The sequence below is a fragment of the Cimex lectularius genome, unplaced genomic scaffold (genome assembly GCF_000648675.2).
Source record: "Cimex lectularius strain Harlan isolate CLEC.00 unplaced genomic scaffold, Clec_2.1 scaffold15, whole genome shotgun sequence".
Taxonomy (NCBI): domain Eukaryota; kingdom Metazoa; phylum Arthropoda; class Insecta; order Hemiptera; family Cimicidae; genus Cimex; species Cimex lectularius.
This window is the reverse complement of record NW_019392667.1, coordinates 1,478,094-1,494,696: the sequence shown is the minus strand read 5'-3', so window position 1 is coordinate 1,494,696 and position 16,603 is coordinate 1,478,094. Positions and strand designations below refer to the sequence as shown.

General features: G+C 34.2%; 1 protein-coding gene across 3 annotated transcripts in view; it reads left to right on the top strand.

Annotated features, from left to right (window-relative positions):
• LOC106673937 overlaps positions 1 to 16,603 on the top strand; it is a 46,713-nt gene that overhangs the window by 5,433 nt on the left and 24,677 nt on the right. The window contains exon 1 of one of the 3 annotated variants that reach the window (XM_014406328.1): positions 6,215 to 6,316. The exons of the other annotated variants lie outside the window; for them this stretch is intronic. The gene's annotated coding sequence lies outside the window, so the exon portion shown is untranslated. Of the gene's footprint in view, positions 1 to 6,214; positions 6,317 to 16,603 lie in introns of those variants that run through there. 3 annotated transcript variants of the gene reach the window in all.

Here is a 16,603-nt window from a genome sequence, read left to right as displayed (position 1 = left end):
GTTATCTTCTAGGCGCTCGATGCACCATACTCTGCTGAGTTGCTGGTGGCGTGCTGCTGCTGCATGCCGTCTCAAAGGGGCATATGAAAAAGTAAAAGATCTTCTGTTGCATAGGGATTCACACAAACAATTCACGAAACTTCTAGAAAGTTTCGGAAGGAAAGAAGCAGCAGAATGCCTCACATGGAATCCTAGCAGTATTCTTAACAGAACGCTGCGTACGTAACGGCCATTTGAGGAAGTTGGTATAATCCAGAGGGTACGTTTAGCTTCTGAATGGAAGCAGAAGAAACACTAACACACCTACTAACAAACTGTAGCTGTACACTTGCCGTGGAGAAGTCTTTGAGGTGTATAACGTAACCAGCCGTTGAAAACAAAATTGAAACAGGGCTTAATAATCGAATGCCTTGATGAACTAGAACTCACCAATGTGCTATATGTCAGAACGTTTCATAAAATCTCACATGCAGCAACAGCCCGCAACCCGCAACTCAGGATTAGGTGCAGCAAGCGCCTAAAAAAGAACTCCAATTGGAATGCTGTTATGTATCCTGATGAGTCGCGTTTCTGTTTGTAGTGCTGGCAGAAGGAACTGGAACTCACTGGCAATTGTTGTTCTCTTCTAGGCGGTCGCTGTACCATATTCTCATGAGTTGGTGTGGTGTGAGGATTTGAGGCCAACTTCCCACAAACGATTTCGAATCGTTTGTGTTGATAAAGGTCTTTCCAAAAACCTTACTTCATTCAGGATCTGTTGTCTATGGAAAGGGTTCCGTCTTGCGGCAATGGTAATATTTCTGTCCTCCCCTAGCGACGTAATGCGTCCAGTTTACTGCTAAATTTGATAGAATTGCTAAATAGGACATTTTGCAACCATATCCTTTATGGTTTTAACAGTTTGGCTTGAATGCAATTATTTCGGTTGGTACTCCAATAACTTCGATTAATTGTTTAAATATTCTACCAGTCTCTATTTCACAGTCAATAAGACTGGGATAAAAATAGTAAGCAAATTTTTATTTCCCTGGTCACAAGGGTTTGTATTAATCCAACCATTAATTCTCGTAATCGATAAATCAATCCTCCTTTAATTTGTATGAGTTGCAGCTTCTCAGGAATTCAGTGCGTGCCGCAGCGTTGGAAATGTCTGCATTGCACATGTGTTGCATTTCATAAAAAACATATTTGGCGAGTAGTGTGTACTTGTTTAGTGGACATTTCCTGTTTTTCTGTTTGGTCTGCATCCATTTATATTAATTCTTTTTCTTTACCATAAGTTGTATTAAAATTTGTTTTAAATTCCCAACATCTATACTCAAAAGTTAAAGTCATCATAAGATTTTGTCAAATTGTTGATGACGGGTTATAAAAATTATCTAGCTATGAGACATTTTTCGCCTGTAATGATTACACTTGGGTTCAACAAGTCAAACTAAGACATGATAACAATTCTGACAAACTTCAAAAGTACGCATATTTTTATGCAAACAAAACCATCATTTCTTTGTGTCATAGATTACTAAATAACTTATATTATTTATGCTGATTCCGCATAGGGTCAGTTACTGGGTATGTTTTCATTCGCGGGTTTGTTGCATTATTCAAACGAGTTTCGGCATTCCGCCATCGTCAGTGAGGAACTATCAATTTACCCATAATATATAGTAATGTGTGGTGATTAGTGACCGTTAATTGATAATTATTCAGAAATCGTGAGATGCGATCTGGTGTGATGTAGGTTTCAGAAAAACATTTTCTTTATCGTACCAACGTTTCGATCTTTATTGAGATCATCTTCAGGGCCTAGGATTTACAAACATTGTTTACATTTAACAAATACATTTAGGATGTTAACCTACATCACACCAGACCGCATCTCACGATTTCTGAATAAATATATAGTAATGCACTTTACTTATGTTATGTCTTCTCGTGATAGCTTTTGTTCTTGATTTATATGACTTGACATATCGAGCATCGTACATATTTACCCAAATCGATCCCGCACTTCTAAAGTGTTTGCGTTTGTTCTCGCCTTATTAAATCTATAGCCGGGCCGGTTGTCTTGATAACGAAGATGTCGCACGATTTGTCAAACAGAGCGGAAAAGGAAAGCACGTCCTCGTATTTAAACCGGGCCACCTGTAAATACATCTCGGTGAGTTAATTAATCTCGACGCCGGGAAAGACTCAAGGGCGATGCGGTTCAGCAGCCGCCGGCGTAAACGAGATCTTGACGCGTGGATACGGCCTGCTTCTCCCTTCCAAATTAAGTTTTTACGTTCATCTGTGCACTCCGGGTATAACTATGATATATGGTAACATCTTCAGTTGTCACTTCAAAGAAAAAGAAGTTCCTCTGTACAGGGTGTTTGTTACTCGTGTTACAAATTTTGCAAGTAGATTCTACATTCAAAAAGGAACCAAAAAGTCCTAATTAACCATGGTCGGAATCTCCGCAGTTTCGGAGTTATTCCATTATTCTGATTTTTAATAATTCACGACCTTGCTTCAAATAAACAATGATAACTCCAAAACTAAAAGATTTTGGACAAATCCGTTTGTACCATTGGAAACTAAGTTAAATTTCCAGTAAGATGTGATCAATGCTAAACTTGTAAACGTTGGTGAAATAAGCGTTTTAGTAGCCAGAACTTTCAAAAATACGTTGAAAAACTTACTACGGTGACTCTAAACTCTATTTCCAAACCTAGAAGATCAGCAAATTTTAGAAAACGTACTGCATTAAATGTCCTCTTTAGTGGTATTATTGTTTTTTTAATTACTTTTTTCAAAGTTGAAAAAATTTATAAAGAAAAATAAAAAACCGTGGTTGAAGGATTGATAAGGTAGAAACATTAATAATAATAAAAAATAAAAAACTTAAAAAAATTATTTTATTATTAAACTTATTTTATTTTCTTATTTCTTTTTATTTTATTATATTTCTTATAATATAATATTATTATATTTCTTTTTATTTGTATTTTTAAAAAATCTTTGAATTTATTAAACTTTTTTAATTTTGTTTCGAAATGCTCTCCACCCTCCGCAATGTATTTTCGACGCGCTGCCGTCGCATTAAACCCCAAAAACCCGAACATAAGATGTGTCATATGTTCTTCATTAGAAAAAGTAGCCATAGTTTTAACAAGATATCACATAGATAACTAAAAACGTTTTAAATTGTAAAACTCTTTTATTCCAGAGAATAATAATACAATAATCCTTAATAAGTTGCAGTCGTGTTGGTAAATAAGTAAACACTTCAAACATTTTGGTTGCAAACTTAAATTTAAAAAAGTTTAATAAATTCATTCAAAATTTCCTTAAGGTTTTATTTTTTATTAATATTAATCTTTCCATATTACCAACACGTCAACGTCGGTTTTCTCTTTTCCTTCATCAATTTCTTCATCTTTGAAAAAAGTATTTAAAAAAGCAATTACACCACAAAAAAGGATATCAAATGGAGTACGTTTTCTGAAATTTTATGATCTCTAGGTTTGGAAATAGTAGTTTAGAATCACCATGGGAAGTTTTTCATCTTTGAAAAAAAATTATTATTGAAAGTTCTCGCTATTAAAACCCTTATTTCAAAAACGTTTGCAAGTTTCGTATTGATCACTTCTAATTGGAAATTTAACGTAGTTTTCAACGGATTTGTCCAAAACCTTTTAGGTTTGGAGTTATCATGGTTTATTTAAAGCAATGTCGTCAAATCTTAAAAAACCCACAAAAGTGGAATAACTCCGAAACTGCTGAGATGCAGACCATATATAATTAGGACTTGTTTCCGTTTCGAATGTAGTATCTACTGGCAAAGTTTGTAACACGAGTAGTCGAACACCCTGCGTTAAATATTTATGTGGTGAAACCAACTGAGGTTTAAAAAATTGAGTTAAGTACCACTGGACCGAGTGGTGAAGAGTTATCGACTTATTTCCAACTGCCCTATAATTGATCCATCCCCATCTATCTCCTCTGTCTTTTTATATCCATCTATGTTCCTCGATCTACTTCTTACTATCTCCATAGCTCTCCCTTTTTCCTTCTCTTTCTCCTCTCTTTTTCACGCTCCCGCTCTCTTTCACTATCTCTCACATATTTTCTCCCTCTCTATCACTCTCTACCTCTCTCTATCTTTCCCTCTCGCTCGACCTGTCTTTCTTTCTTTCAATCAAGCTCTTTCACATTTTTCTTTCTCCATCCAGCAATTATCCTCGCTTTATTTCTCTCTCTCTATCTCTCTCTCTCTCTCTCTCTCTCTCTCTCTCTCTCTCTCTCTCTCTCTCTCGCTCTATCTCTTTCTTTTTGTATCTCTCTTTCTCCTCTCTCTTTCTCTTACACCTTTCTTTCTTGTTCACTCTCTTAGGTCATTCTCAGTAAAAGGTGAAATAAATTTTTCCAGAATCCCTACACACATGAAACTATGTAAAAATATCAAAGATTTCTAGAATAGCTGTAAAAATCATCTCTTATCAAGTTATTACTATTTAGTGGCTAGAAGTTTTATGTCTAGATTTATATTGAAAATTTATAATTCATGATTTCAACTGAATTGAATTAAAAACGTATTTCTGTTCCCTTATTTAATTAGTAATTTACTTTTTAATTGCTTAATTATTCTGTAAATTAGAACATTTATTTCTATAGGCAATTTGAAGTAAATATATATGTAGTTCAATGTAAAACGGATAGATGTAACATATTGACCACAAAAATCAGGTTGTTAAAAGTAATTTGTTAAGTGTTTAATAAATTAGAAATAGAGTAAACTTAGTAGCCATTATTTTTCACATTAGATGTAAGAACAGTTCTTGAGACCAAATCTTGTGTGATTGATAAATAAAGCGTTCATTATCATCTTCTTATTCTTGTACTCACTATCACTTTCACTCTTTCTCCCTCTCCCCCTCTCTTTTTACTCACTCTCTTATTCTTGCAATCACGTTATCTCTGTCCCTCTCTATCTATCTCTCTCCCTTCCTCTCATATATTTCTTTCTCTTATTTGTTTTCCCCCACTTTAACATTCCTCATGTTAAAATTCTCTAATTTTTCTATTTTCTCCGTCAGTTCCTCTTTCTTTCACTCACTCACTCTTTCTTTCTTCTTCTTTTCTTCTGTCTCGCTCACACTAGTTTTCTCTCATTAATGATTTCTTTTTTATTTTCTCCTTTCGACTTTCTTTCTCCCACTCAATCTCTTTCTTTTTCCTCTCTCACTCTCTCTTTCTCATTCTCTCTCTCTCTCATTCTCTCTCTCTCTCTCTCTCTCTCTCTCTCTCTCTCTCTCTTCTTGTATCCCACCTTTTTCTCACTATTAAAAATCATCTGATCGCGTTTGTTCTGTATTTTCTATATATTTCATTCTCTCTTTTCTCTTACCTTATTTATCTATGCCTATACCTTTCTCTTACCGAGATTTCCAAGAAAATAAAATAAAATAACTAATTTTAAAAAAAACTCAACCCTTCTCTCAAGAGAACCATTCATTCCATCTGCTTGCTACTGCAGTATGTCGGCAACTAGATATGTGAATGTTTAGATGAGTTAACGATAATTTTAACTAATGTGAAAACAAGATTAATTATCTAGTTTTCTCTTAGATAAAAGATTTTAAATTTTTATAACTTTTTAAGAAAAAAATAAAACTCTAAGATTGTTCTGTTTGCTTGGTAAAACGAACGCGGCCCAAGTGCACTAGTTGGCGTGCGATGCCGTTGAACCCTCGTCGAAATTTGCATATCTATAATTTTAAACCTCCTTCTCCATATTTATTGCAGAAAATTCGTTAATGCATTCCAGGCATGGCCGAGCCGACGAAGACTGACCAATGACCCAGGCTATCCGAATCTCCCCGGAAACGTTGGCGATCCCAGCCTTTTGTCCAGCGCTTCCGCTCGCCCTCGCTCCCTATACGACCCACGTTCATTTCCCCTGTAATTAAAACCCGTTTTATTCATCCAAACCGGGGAAATCCTAGTCGTTTTTCCCCTCCAATATCATATTCTATTCAGAGTAGTTAACCCTTGAAGGATTATCCGTCACGACATTGAATCGATGTTGACACACGATTTTTCATTTTAAATATAAGCTTAAACCTTGCAGCTTCCATTATGCTGATGTTCCAAACTCGGAAACCGGTCATATATTATAATTAGATCTTGGCAATTGGCTTGTCGAAATGAGAAATCCGTTTTTAGCGTCTCGGTTATGCCAATTGTAGGTCACTCGGTGTATCGCGACAATACCTGAACGACAATCGCAGTGTCTCCTTGTTTACTAGTTTTGATTGTTTCAAAGATAAAGGTTTGTAAATATTTCAATAACAACGCTTTTTCGTGCCAAATAAATTAACGCTTTGCATTAAAAATTGAGCTTAAAATTGGCGAAATGAGTGGCAAATTGTTATAAAAACATAAAAAATAACAACAACATATTGTTTAGTTTATTTGTACGTTTTGTATTTTAATATAGCTATTTATGATTGCGTTTCGGAATAAACGCTTCTGATTAAAAATTTACAAAAAAGAATACAGCGAGAATTGGCGGACCGGGAAGATCCGAGATGCGATCCAACTGCGGACCAATTTTGTTCCTTTCCGTTAAATTGATTAAAAGATAAAAGCACCTTCTTTGAGCAAAATCTATTAAATTTTATATTTAAAAAAATTCTTTCGCTACATGTCTTTCTCTACTTTCTATTTATAATTTATCTTTTAAACATGGATATTTCCCCACTGAATTTAAAAATTTATAGTTACCCCATTACGTAAAGAGAAGAGAATCTCTCCAGAAAGGGATGCTAATAATTATAGACCTATTTCCCTTACATTATCATTGAGTAAAATTATGGAAACATGTTTTTAAAAACTTGTTGATTTTTCTTTCGAATAACAAAATAATTGCCCCAAAACTAATTTGGATTTCAATCATGTAAATTTGCAGAAGTTGCACTTTTTAAGGCTTACGATTTTATATCAAAAGTTCATGACAATAAAGTAGAGTCAAAGGATTGTTTTTCGATATTTCAAAAGGTTTTGATTCCATAGACCATGCAGTTTTGCTTCAAAAATTTTAAATATTGATATGAAAGAATCAGTTAATAAATTGATTGAGTTATATTTGTTAAATAGAACTCAAAAAAATAAAATAAAATAAAATAAACCAAACTTTTAGCTATCCCACTTATATTATTTGGGATGTTCAACAGGGAAGTGTTTTAGGACCTGTATTGTTTTTAATCTAATAACATAAACTAGAACTTTTAGTAAAATATTGGTATTCGTTGATGATACAGCTATATTTTTTCTCACAAAACTTTTGATTAATACTAACATTAAAAAACATTAATTATGAAATAATAGTAGTTAAAAAATGGTTAGGGATTAATTTCTTACTTTTAAAATGCATTTAAAACTAAAATCGTTAATTTTAGTCTCTCAAATCAAAACGACAAATGAAAATATAGGGTTACATTTTTTCGTAATTAAATTTAATTGTACTTGCCTGATTATAACCTTTTCTAATCTAGTTAAATATTTGAGAATAATTTTTGATAATTAACGTTAATTTAGGTTTCATACTGATGGTCCGGTAAAAAAAATTTGGAAAATTATTTTATAAATTTAAAATTTCAAGCAATATTTTTCAGTCAGATTTAATAAGGTCTGTTTATTTTACATCAGAACAATTCTAGATAACATATGCAATCCTAGTCGGGGAGGTGCCACAAAATGCAAAATTTCTACAATAATTATTATTCCAAATTGTATAACTAAAATATTACTAAATAAACATAGAAGGTATAACAAAGTGTAATTAATTACATTGATTTTAAAGTGCTACATACAATTAATTTTTATGTATTCACAGTTTTGTATTTATAAGCATAAAATTTTTCCTGTTATTGAGAGAGAGAGAGAGAGAGAGAGAGAGAGAGAGAGAGAGAGAGAGAGAGAGAGCGAAACAGATAGAAATAAGAAATATAGATAGATGGACTTCAAGAACACCACAAGAACAAAAGCGTTAATAAATTATTTATTACTAAAGTAAACACTTCTATGCACGTAAGATAGCATCAAACTTCATTCATCTCAAGAAAATGGATATTTCCTCTTCTAATGAATTTAAATTTTTTAAACATTCATAACCAAACAAGAAAATATTTTATATTTATTAGTAAAGTATTTATTTAGAAAATTACATAAAACGACAATACATAAATAAATTATACACTGCTACCGCTAAATTTGTTTTAATTTTGTTAATCTATTTTTTAAATTATTTTAATGCATAAAACTACAAGAGCTCACAACTTCTAGCTCTTAAGCACAAGTTAAACTTTTTGAGAGCAGAATGTCCATTTTATATTATGTTACTTACTTTGTTCCCTATTAGCATTTAATTTTTTACTTGTCAAAATAACGTATTCAATGTACAGCAAATAAATTCATTTTTGTCTTTACTGTTTTTGGTGATAGAAAATAAAGACAGATCAAATAATCAAAACAAAACAGTATTGGAATGTTTTCATTTTTATTTTAGACCGTATCTGCGTATCAAAGATGACAAATTGTAAATAATCAACATGTATAACTCTATAAGGACTTTTTCGATGTTTGATAAGATGAAGAAATTAAATAATTAGTAGAAATCCGTTTATCCGGACTTGAAGGGACCGGGACTTGTCCAGATGATCACAAGTCCGGACAATCCGAAAATTTGTGATTTTATTAGTATCGTGTCATAAAAAGGGAAGGTGAATACTTTTATTTTTTTTAAGTCCGGACACTCGTTTCTCGAAAAATGTATACGTAAAAAATACCTAATAAAAATATACGTAATAAAAAAAAAACTTTTCAATGAAAGCCAACATACGAACAACACGACACAACAATTTCTAGTCTTTTAAATAGTATACACCTTTTTTTATTTATTTATTTTTTTTTAACAAAAACGCGGCTGTCGGCCTCTTCAATCGTGTGACTAGTGGAAGGGCGATTCACCAAAACAGTCTTTACGAATTTCGAACGACGAATTAAAAATGGCATAGTTGAATTTTAAAAAATTAACATACAGACATTGAGAATTATGAAAAATTTATTTAAAAAATTGTGGTGTTTAGTGTCCGAAATTAATGATTATTTGGCGATTGTGAGATTATACCACTATTCACTACTATACCATACTGCATCTCACGATCTCCAAATAATTTATAAAAAATATTTTAACAAACGGGTCCGGAAACTTCCACTGTTGCGTTTTTGTTGTTTTTATAAGATGAATAAATGAAATAACGGTTGTACATTTACTACGATTGCATTATCAAGAAATAAATCATGGTGCGCGGCCACCCCTGTTAAATTAATCAGATTCAATTATAAAACGTACGACTTGGCCACGGTTGATAATATTTTGTATTGGCAAGAGTATGTCGAATCACTTCAAAAGAATCGAGTTTGCAATTATATACCATTTGGCACGAAAGGTGGAATTGATTTCTTTTGAGGTGCATTCTTGCACGATGTTACAGTTTTCGAAATAGTGACAAAATAAAAATTTTCCATAGCGTTTGTTAATTTACTATGCTCTCTTAAGAGCGACAGGTTTGCTTTTGTGCTGTTTAAAAGATAACTGTAATGAGTAACTCTAAAATTTTTCCATTTTACCTTCTGATTCATCGTCCTAGACCCTTCTCTGAATGCATTAATACAAATCTGAGATAACGCATCTCGGTGCTTTCTCACACGCAAGCCAATGTACGTTGATAATTCTCTGAAAAATCGTCTTAGTCAGCTTGACCTACTTGCCTGGGGGGGGGAACAAGGTCGGACTTAAATTGAAAAAATAATAAGCCCGCGAGACCAAAGGCTACCTGTGTTATCTCAAAAATCAGGATTACTTTCTGATATTCGAAAGGAGCCAACTTTATAATCAAGTTCAGACACGCCAAGTCGCTGTGACACCAGTTGTTACTTCTTTATCCTTTATTACTTTATCTTTATTACTAGAGTTACCGATTTCAAAGTCTGGAAACATCATAATGCGTTACTGATAAATAAGGATTTGATACTTTTTATAGCAATTTAATGGACAAGGATTTATTATACTTAATATGAAAAATAAGGATGAAATAAGTTAAAAATATGATCATCTAACGGGTTCAAGCCTTCACAATTCAAGAATGTCTATCCTTTTTTTATGATACTAAGTTCAAAAATATTAGATTCGTAAAAACTTGCTACATAAATACCTCAATACGACGTGGTATTAGAGATGAGAGACAAAAAATTATTGATTGGTTCAATTTTCAATTTGTATTCAAGGATTTTGATTTTCAGAAGCTCCTTCTGTAAAGAAACCCTCCCATCCTAGAAGAACTAAAATTATCCCATGTTATCAGTTTGGCTTCCGCAAACACCACACCACAATCCAGCAATGCTAACGTTTCTACAAGCAATCTTTTATTCTCTTGAGGTAAAAAAAAACTAGGGTGGTTTCCTAGACGTGGCTCAAGTTTTTGATAAGGTATTAGAGGGGTTTAGGGGGTTTGCCGTGGAAGCTCAAGATCATCCTTCCCATAGCTACTTCCTTGTCTTCCTAGCTTACCTGAGTGACCGCTTCTTTCAAGTCAGTCATACAACACCCTTCTCTGACTACTATCTTGTCAAGGCTGGAGTCCCACAAAGTATCATGTGTTCCACTTACACCGATCTACCTACCCATCCGACACATATATCAACATTTCCGCAGATGATACTGCTATCTAGTCTCATAGTAACAATCCCATCTTCACACATCGCTCCCTATATGCTCACCTTTTCTACAAAGAACTTTTGCTGAAAAAGTAACGGATAAAAATAAATGTTGACAAAAGTCACGAACTTTTACCCTCCGATGTGGATTTTTCCGCTACCTCAAAAGAATAACATGGAATCTACATGCAGGACTAAAAAGCAGAAGGTTAGACGTTACAAAACACTTTCACGACTGCTATGAATTAATGAAAATTAACGTTTCACGATAATAAGGCCCATTTGAACATATGGCGTAAATGTGGGGTTCAACCAAATATTCCAACTACTTCCGTTTACAGATTTTCCAACCCAAAACCCTCTTAAAAATAGTAAACTTCTATGTACCCAATTATATCATCCCGAATGACCTTAACATTGCTTTTATTAAATATGTCATAAAATCTCGGTCCAATTCACAATAATCCCCTAGGAGAGCTCCAGTTACCACTAGACCTGTTGGGCAGTGAGACCTTACAATGGACGACCAAGTTGGTGTTATGGATTTGGACCAATCTTTGTTTTAGTGATTTTACACTTCAAAATATCGGGCCGTATTCACTTCTTGTGAATTATTGACCTTGCTTTCATCAAAAAAAATTTTGGAAGTTGATGTTTTTCGGTTTTTAATATTTTTATTTGGCCATTCTTGATGCTCAAATCAACTAGGGGAATAATTCATTTTACGTTATTATTTATGTAGATTGCAATAAAAATGCATTTACAGCTATCAAAGTTTATCAATAGCCAAAATATTTTTCAAGTAAACTAGGTGGTAATTTTTGATTTCGTAAAATTAATATGAAATTTAGTTTTTAAAACCTCTAGAGATCCCTAAATATAAATTTTTGTTTGAATTTAAATTTATCGATTTTTTGACCACCAAAATGTTTCAAGTGAAGTCGTTATCGGAATTAAAACGGCTAAAATTCAAAAACGACTAAAAGAATTTTAATGTCAAACATTTGAAAGATTAACGTAGTTTACTAAACATCATATAATCGGTTCAAATGTAATTACGATCAATTACCCGGTATGAATAAGCTGAGAAATCGTGTAGCTTCAATGCATGAAACACAAGAGAACATAGTTTTTACCAACGGACTTCGTTCTTGCTGGTGCTTATTTTGGGTGATGAAGCAGCGCTTACCTGCTCTGCCTATGTTCAATTTCACGTCAATTAACGGATGTCGAATCGGACTGACGTAATCTGAAAAGCCATTGTCTATAAATTTTCACCGCCGCGTTTATAAACTTTCGGTATGACGAAGTGACTGTCAACATGGAGGGTGACCATTACGCATGAATGCGGCGACAACCTCTCAGCTTTTCATAAAATAACCTTCAACCGACTAGGAAATCTATCCTTGAGATATGGAATGTGTAATAGTTGATTTTATAGGCTTTTAAAAATGGGTGCGAAGTACGTTTGAAATACATATGTGCGTTGTCGCGTGTGTACTGCAAATATTATGGGATTTCTCTCTCTCTCTCTCTCTCTCTCTCTCTCTCTCTCTCTCTCTCTCACACATACACACACACACAAACATATTATATCTACATGTGGATCTTGCTTGTTCTCTTTCTATCTGTATCTTTTCTATATCATCTAATCTTCTCCTCTCTCTTCATTTTGCTTATCTAACCTAACAATCCATAATTATCTCAATTTATTTATAAATGGTGTCGTTACTTATGACTCCTGGTTTTTCAAAAGCTGCGAAAACTAGGTGAAAAATTGAAACAGGAGTTTTTTAGTATACGACACTCAGAAGGTCGGCGATGACATCAGCAGTCACACACACACACGCACGCACGCACGCACACTTTATTTATGTTTTGCTCTTTCTCGCTCTATATATTATGTATATCTATTTCTTTATCTCCTTCCTTGTTCATTTATCACTGCCTCTTTCTTTCTCTCACTCACTTTCTCGCCTCTCGCTGTCTGACACTTCCTCATTCACTCAGTCTCTCTGCCTCACGCTCTCCTTNCGTACGTATATATATATATATATATATATATATATCTTTCTATCTATCTATCTATCTATCTATCTTGTATGTTTGTATGTGTACATATCAATCTATCTATCTATAAAACTTTTAAAATTACTGTTTTACTGTCTACATTATCGGATTCTGAAAAATATGCTCGTGCTAAACGGCTGTAAACCAAAATATCAAGATGTAATAAACACAGTAGCAAAACGATGACTTGAATATAATGAGTTTATATACAGTTTCAAAAATCCAGAAAAAATTAATACCGGTTAATCCAGATGATTCGCATCCCATTTATTCGTCATAAATATTTTCTCTTGCCAATACTAATTTACGTAATAGTAAACAAACAGCCGTAAAAATCTCAAGACATGAACGTAGAGCCCCTCGCTTATTCGAATATTTATTCTACGGTCTACTTAAATGTCATACAAATAGACATATTCTTGATATTTGGAATGTCTCTAGAATTCGTCATAAATATTTTCTCTTGCCAATACTATTTACGTTATAGTACTGCGCAGAAAAACTGTCCAAATATGAAAAATATGGGGTACGGGCCTACTCAGGCTTTTACCCCCTCGGGTCCTGGTCGCCCGCCCTGTGTAATATATATAAATATGAAAAATAAAAGAAAAATTGTTTTGCCAAAAAGCATAATTTGCCTTGTATCTTCTTTTAGTCTAAGTCTTCGGATAAATCTGATATCACGTAAATTCCATATAATGACTGATAGACTAGAAAAGGGCACAAGATAACATTCCTGGAGATAGACGATCCGCTCGTATTTTAGGCAACCTTGGCTTAAGAAAAGCGCCTGGCGTGCACTGTCCATATCAGCTATCGAGATCTCTGGCGTTTAAGATTCTTCTTCGAACCTTAACTTAGACGGGCTGATTTATTCTGAACACAATTTTGGTCAATTAATTCCGTCTATTTTTAGCAAAAATTTCATTAAAACATGGTTCTGGCGTGATTCGTTAAAAGCTTTTATTTACAGTGGGAGAGACAGCGTTTTAATCTAAAGAGGAAACTGTTGCATTTGTAGTTGCTATTGATAAAAGATAACTTAACTTGCTAAAAAAATGTTTTAGATAATCATTTGAAGACAGTAAGAATAGGTAAAATATTGGGGACTTTTTTCTTCCGGGGTCTTGTTTTTCTACCTGTGATGGTCAGAGTGGACATGGTTTGTTAAGAATTCGTCCTTTTTTCTGATATATGACCTACTCAATTCCATACTCTTTCATCTCAGTCTCTTGGCGAATTTGACCACAATATTGTGACATTTTGGTCCATTTCTGTCTAGCGCAAAATTGTCACATTGAAATGAGGAGATAGGCCGATTTGAATGTTTAAAAAGATCCGAGTTGCGAGATAATTTCGCACACTGACCAAGAAAACTTCCCAGTTGAAGTTCTTATCAATTTATTTCTATATTCAAAAAGTTTTTGGGGAGTAAAACAGCTTTGATAAAAAATCTTATACCTGCGTAACTAAAGTAATAAGACCTAAACGAGGCTATCAGGAAAGGGTGTTTGTCTGAAGGAGCTAAAAATAAACTAAATAAATTTGATTTATCAATCGCTTCCTTCAACCCATCGTACATGTCTGCTGGTGAAACAAAAAATACCGACTGTTCGGTAAATATCAAATTAAGACAGAGGTACGAGAGCCCCTTTCTGAGGTATGGTACTATGGTATAAACTTTCAAATTTGATTCTTCTTTCCATGTAAGGTCTTGATTCAGATAAAAAAATTAGTGTCACGAGCGGGATTCGAACCCACGACCTTCGGCTCAATTAATTTTTCAATTCGTATTATTTCAATGGTTTTTAAATGTAGGGGAAATTTGAATGATAAAACATGGCGAACGGGTCTTCAAAAAATCAGTTCTCTTTGCAATGTTGTGGGGATTGAACACGTATTACATTTCCTGACAGTTTGCCCAATTTTTGCCGAATTTCGGTAGATTTGATTTCAAAAAGCCTACCTGTCATCTGAATGGTCTCGACTGGCATTGTTTGTCCAAATATTTAGGGACAGCTAATAAATATAGAAGGTTTTTAGTTTCAGAATTTAATTATTAATATATGTTTATGTTATGTTCTTTGTACTTTATAGGAGATACCATTAAGTTTATTGTAATGTATAAATTATAATCATTTTTGTTTTTTCGCGTTTAGTCAACACGCCAGACGGACAATAGTCCATGGTTAAAATGTTTGTGAATATATAGAGGAAAATTGTACGATTTTTTTATGTAAATTATTATTAATTAATTTTTCTGCCTCCTCTCATAAAATATATGAATGATACCGACACACAAACAGTGGAAGTTTGCCCTGTTGATGTCTTTATATAATCCGTGTCAAACAAATTTTTTCATAGTTTACAAATTTTTATAAGTAGTTCGTCTTTTTATGACGTATTTTATGTTGAACATTATATTCCAATTAAAACAAAGATGTTGATCCGGCGCAACCTTGACCAAAAGTGCGTTAAATTTATTTCGAAGTAAACATTCAAATTTGATTCTTCTTTCCATGTAAGGTCTTGGTTCTGATAAAAAAATCAGTGTCACGAGCGGGATTCGAACCCACGACCTTCGGCTCAATACGCCGCTGCTATAACCACTTGAGCTATCATGACGAAGTGGTTAGACCAGTGGCGAATTGAGCCGAAGGTCGTGGGTTCGAATCCCGCTGGTGTCACTAACTTTTTCATTTCAACCAATACCTTACATAAAGATTAATTAATTGAAAGAAGTTATTTGGTCAATCGGACCGTGAAATATAATGGATTATTACTAATAATAATAAGACTTTTTTTACGAGGGTTCCCAACAGTAGAGATCATATCAACCCTCAGGGTGCTGGTGTTTTGTTGTAAAAAAAAAGCCCATTTGTAAGCGGCCGCTGGATTCGAACCAGGGATCTTTACGCTGATGAGCGCTGTTCAACTCCCTGCTACCGCGCCCCTAATAAGATTTTAAACAGTAGAATTTAATCCGGGCGTAGTGTCAGGTTTTATGTCTGATGAATATTGAAAATTGGAACGATATAAAATACTCTCTGGAGTATTACGGTCATGTAGAACAGCCCACTACGTTAAGAAAAGTGCCTAGGGGTGATTGTTTGTGCGTGACCATTATGAAAGTGGGTCAACCCTCTAAATCTCCGTCCGCGTCCGAGAACACCGAACCGCTCGGAGAACTGACCATTTCCACCCTTATCGAATATCATTACAAAACTCGAATATTTTCAAGACGCCTCATAAAGTCAAGATGGACCGGAGATACGGGGTAGGAAGCGCCGAGAGGGCAACTTCCTTGAAACGAATCACGCGAAACCAGTCCTCAGTTACTGCAAAACTGTTTTTGCCGTCCGCTTGTTTTGTCCTGTCTGTTTTTGTGAAATGAACCTGAAAGTTTGTTAGAAAAGTGTACGGTAAATATTATGACAACCTCCTACTGAGGTGCCAGTAAATGAATTTCGCCCGTTTATTTATTTTTCAAAGGACTTTTTTTTTCTAAAGATGTATTAGTCGGGGTGTAATATATTGCGCCGTTTAAGAGCTACTGTATCCCCCGTTCTGTGCCTACAGCAAACTGGTGAATCCTAGATCATCAAGGAATTTGATTAGCAGGCCCGGTTTCAGTGGTTGAATTTCTTCTACGGTCAGATTCTACGTCCCAAACCACTTCCTCCTGCGGGCAAGTGTAGCACCACAGTTTGTTAATAGGTGTGTTGGTGTCCACTCTGCTTCTTTGCAGAATCTTGGGTGCCGTGTTGGG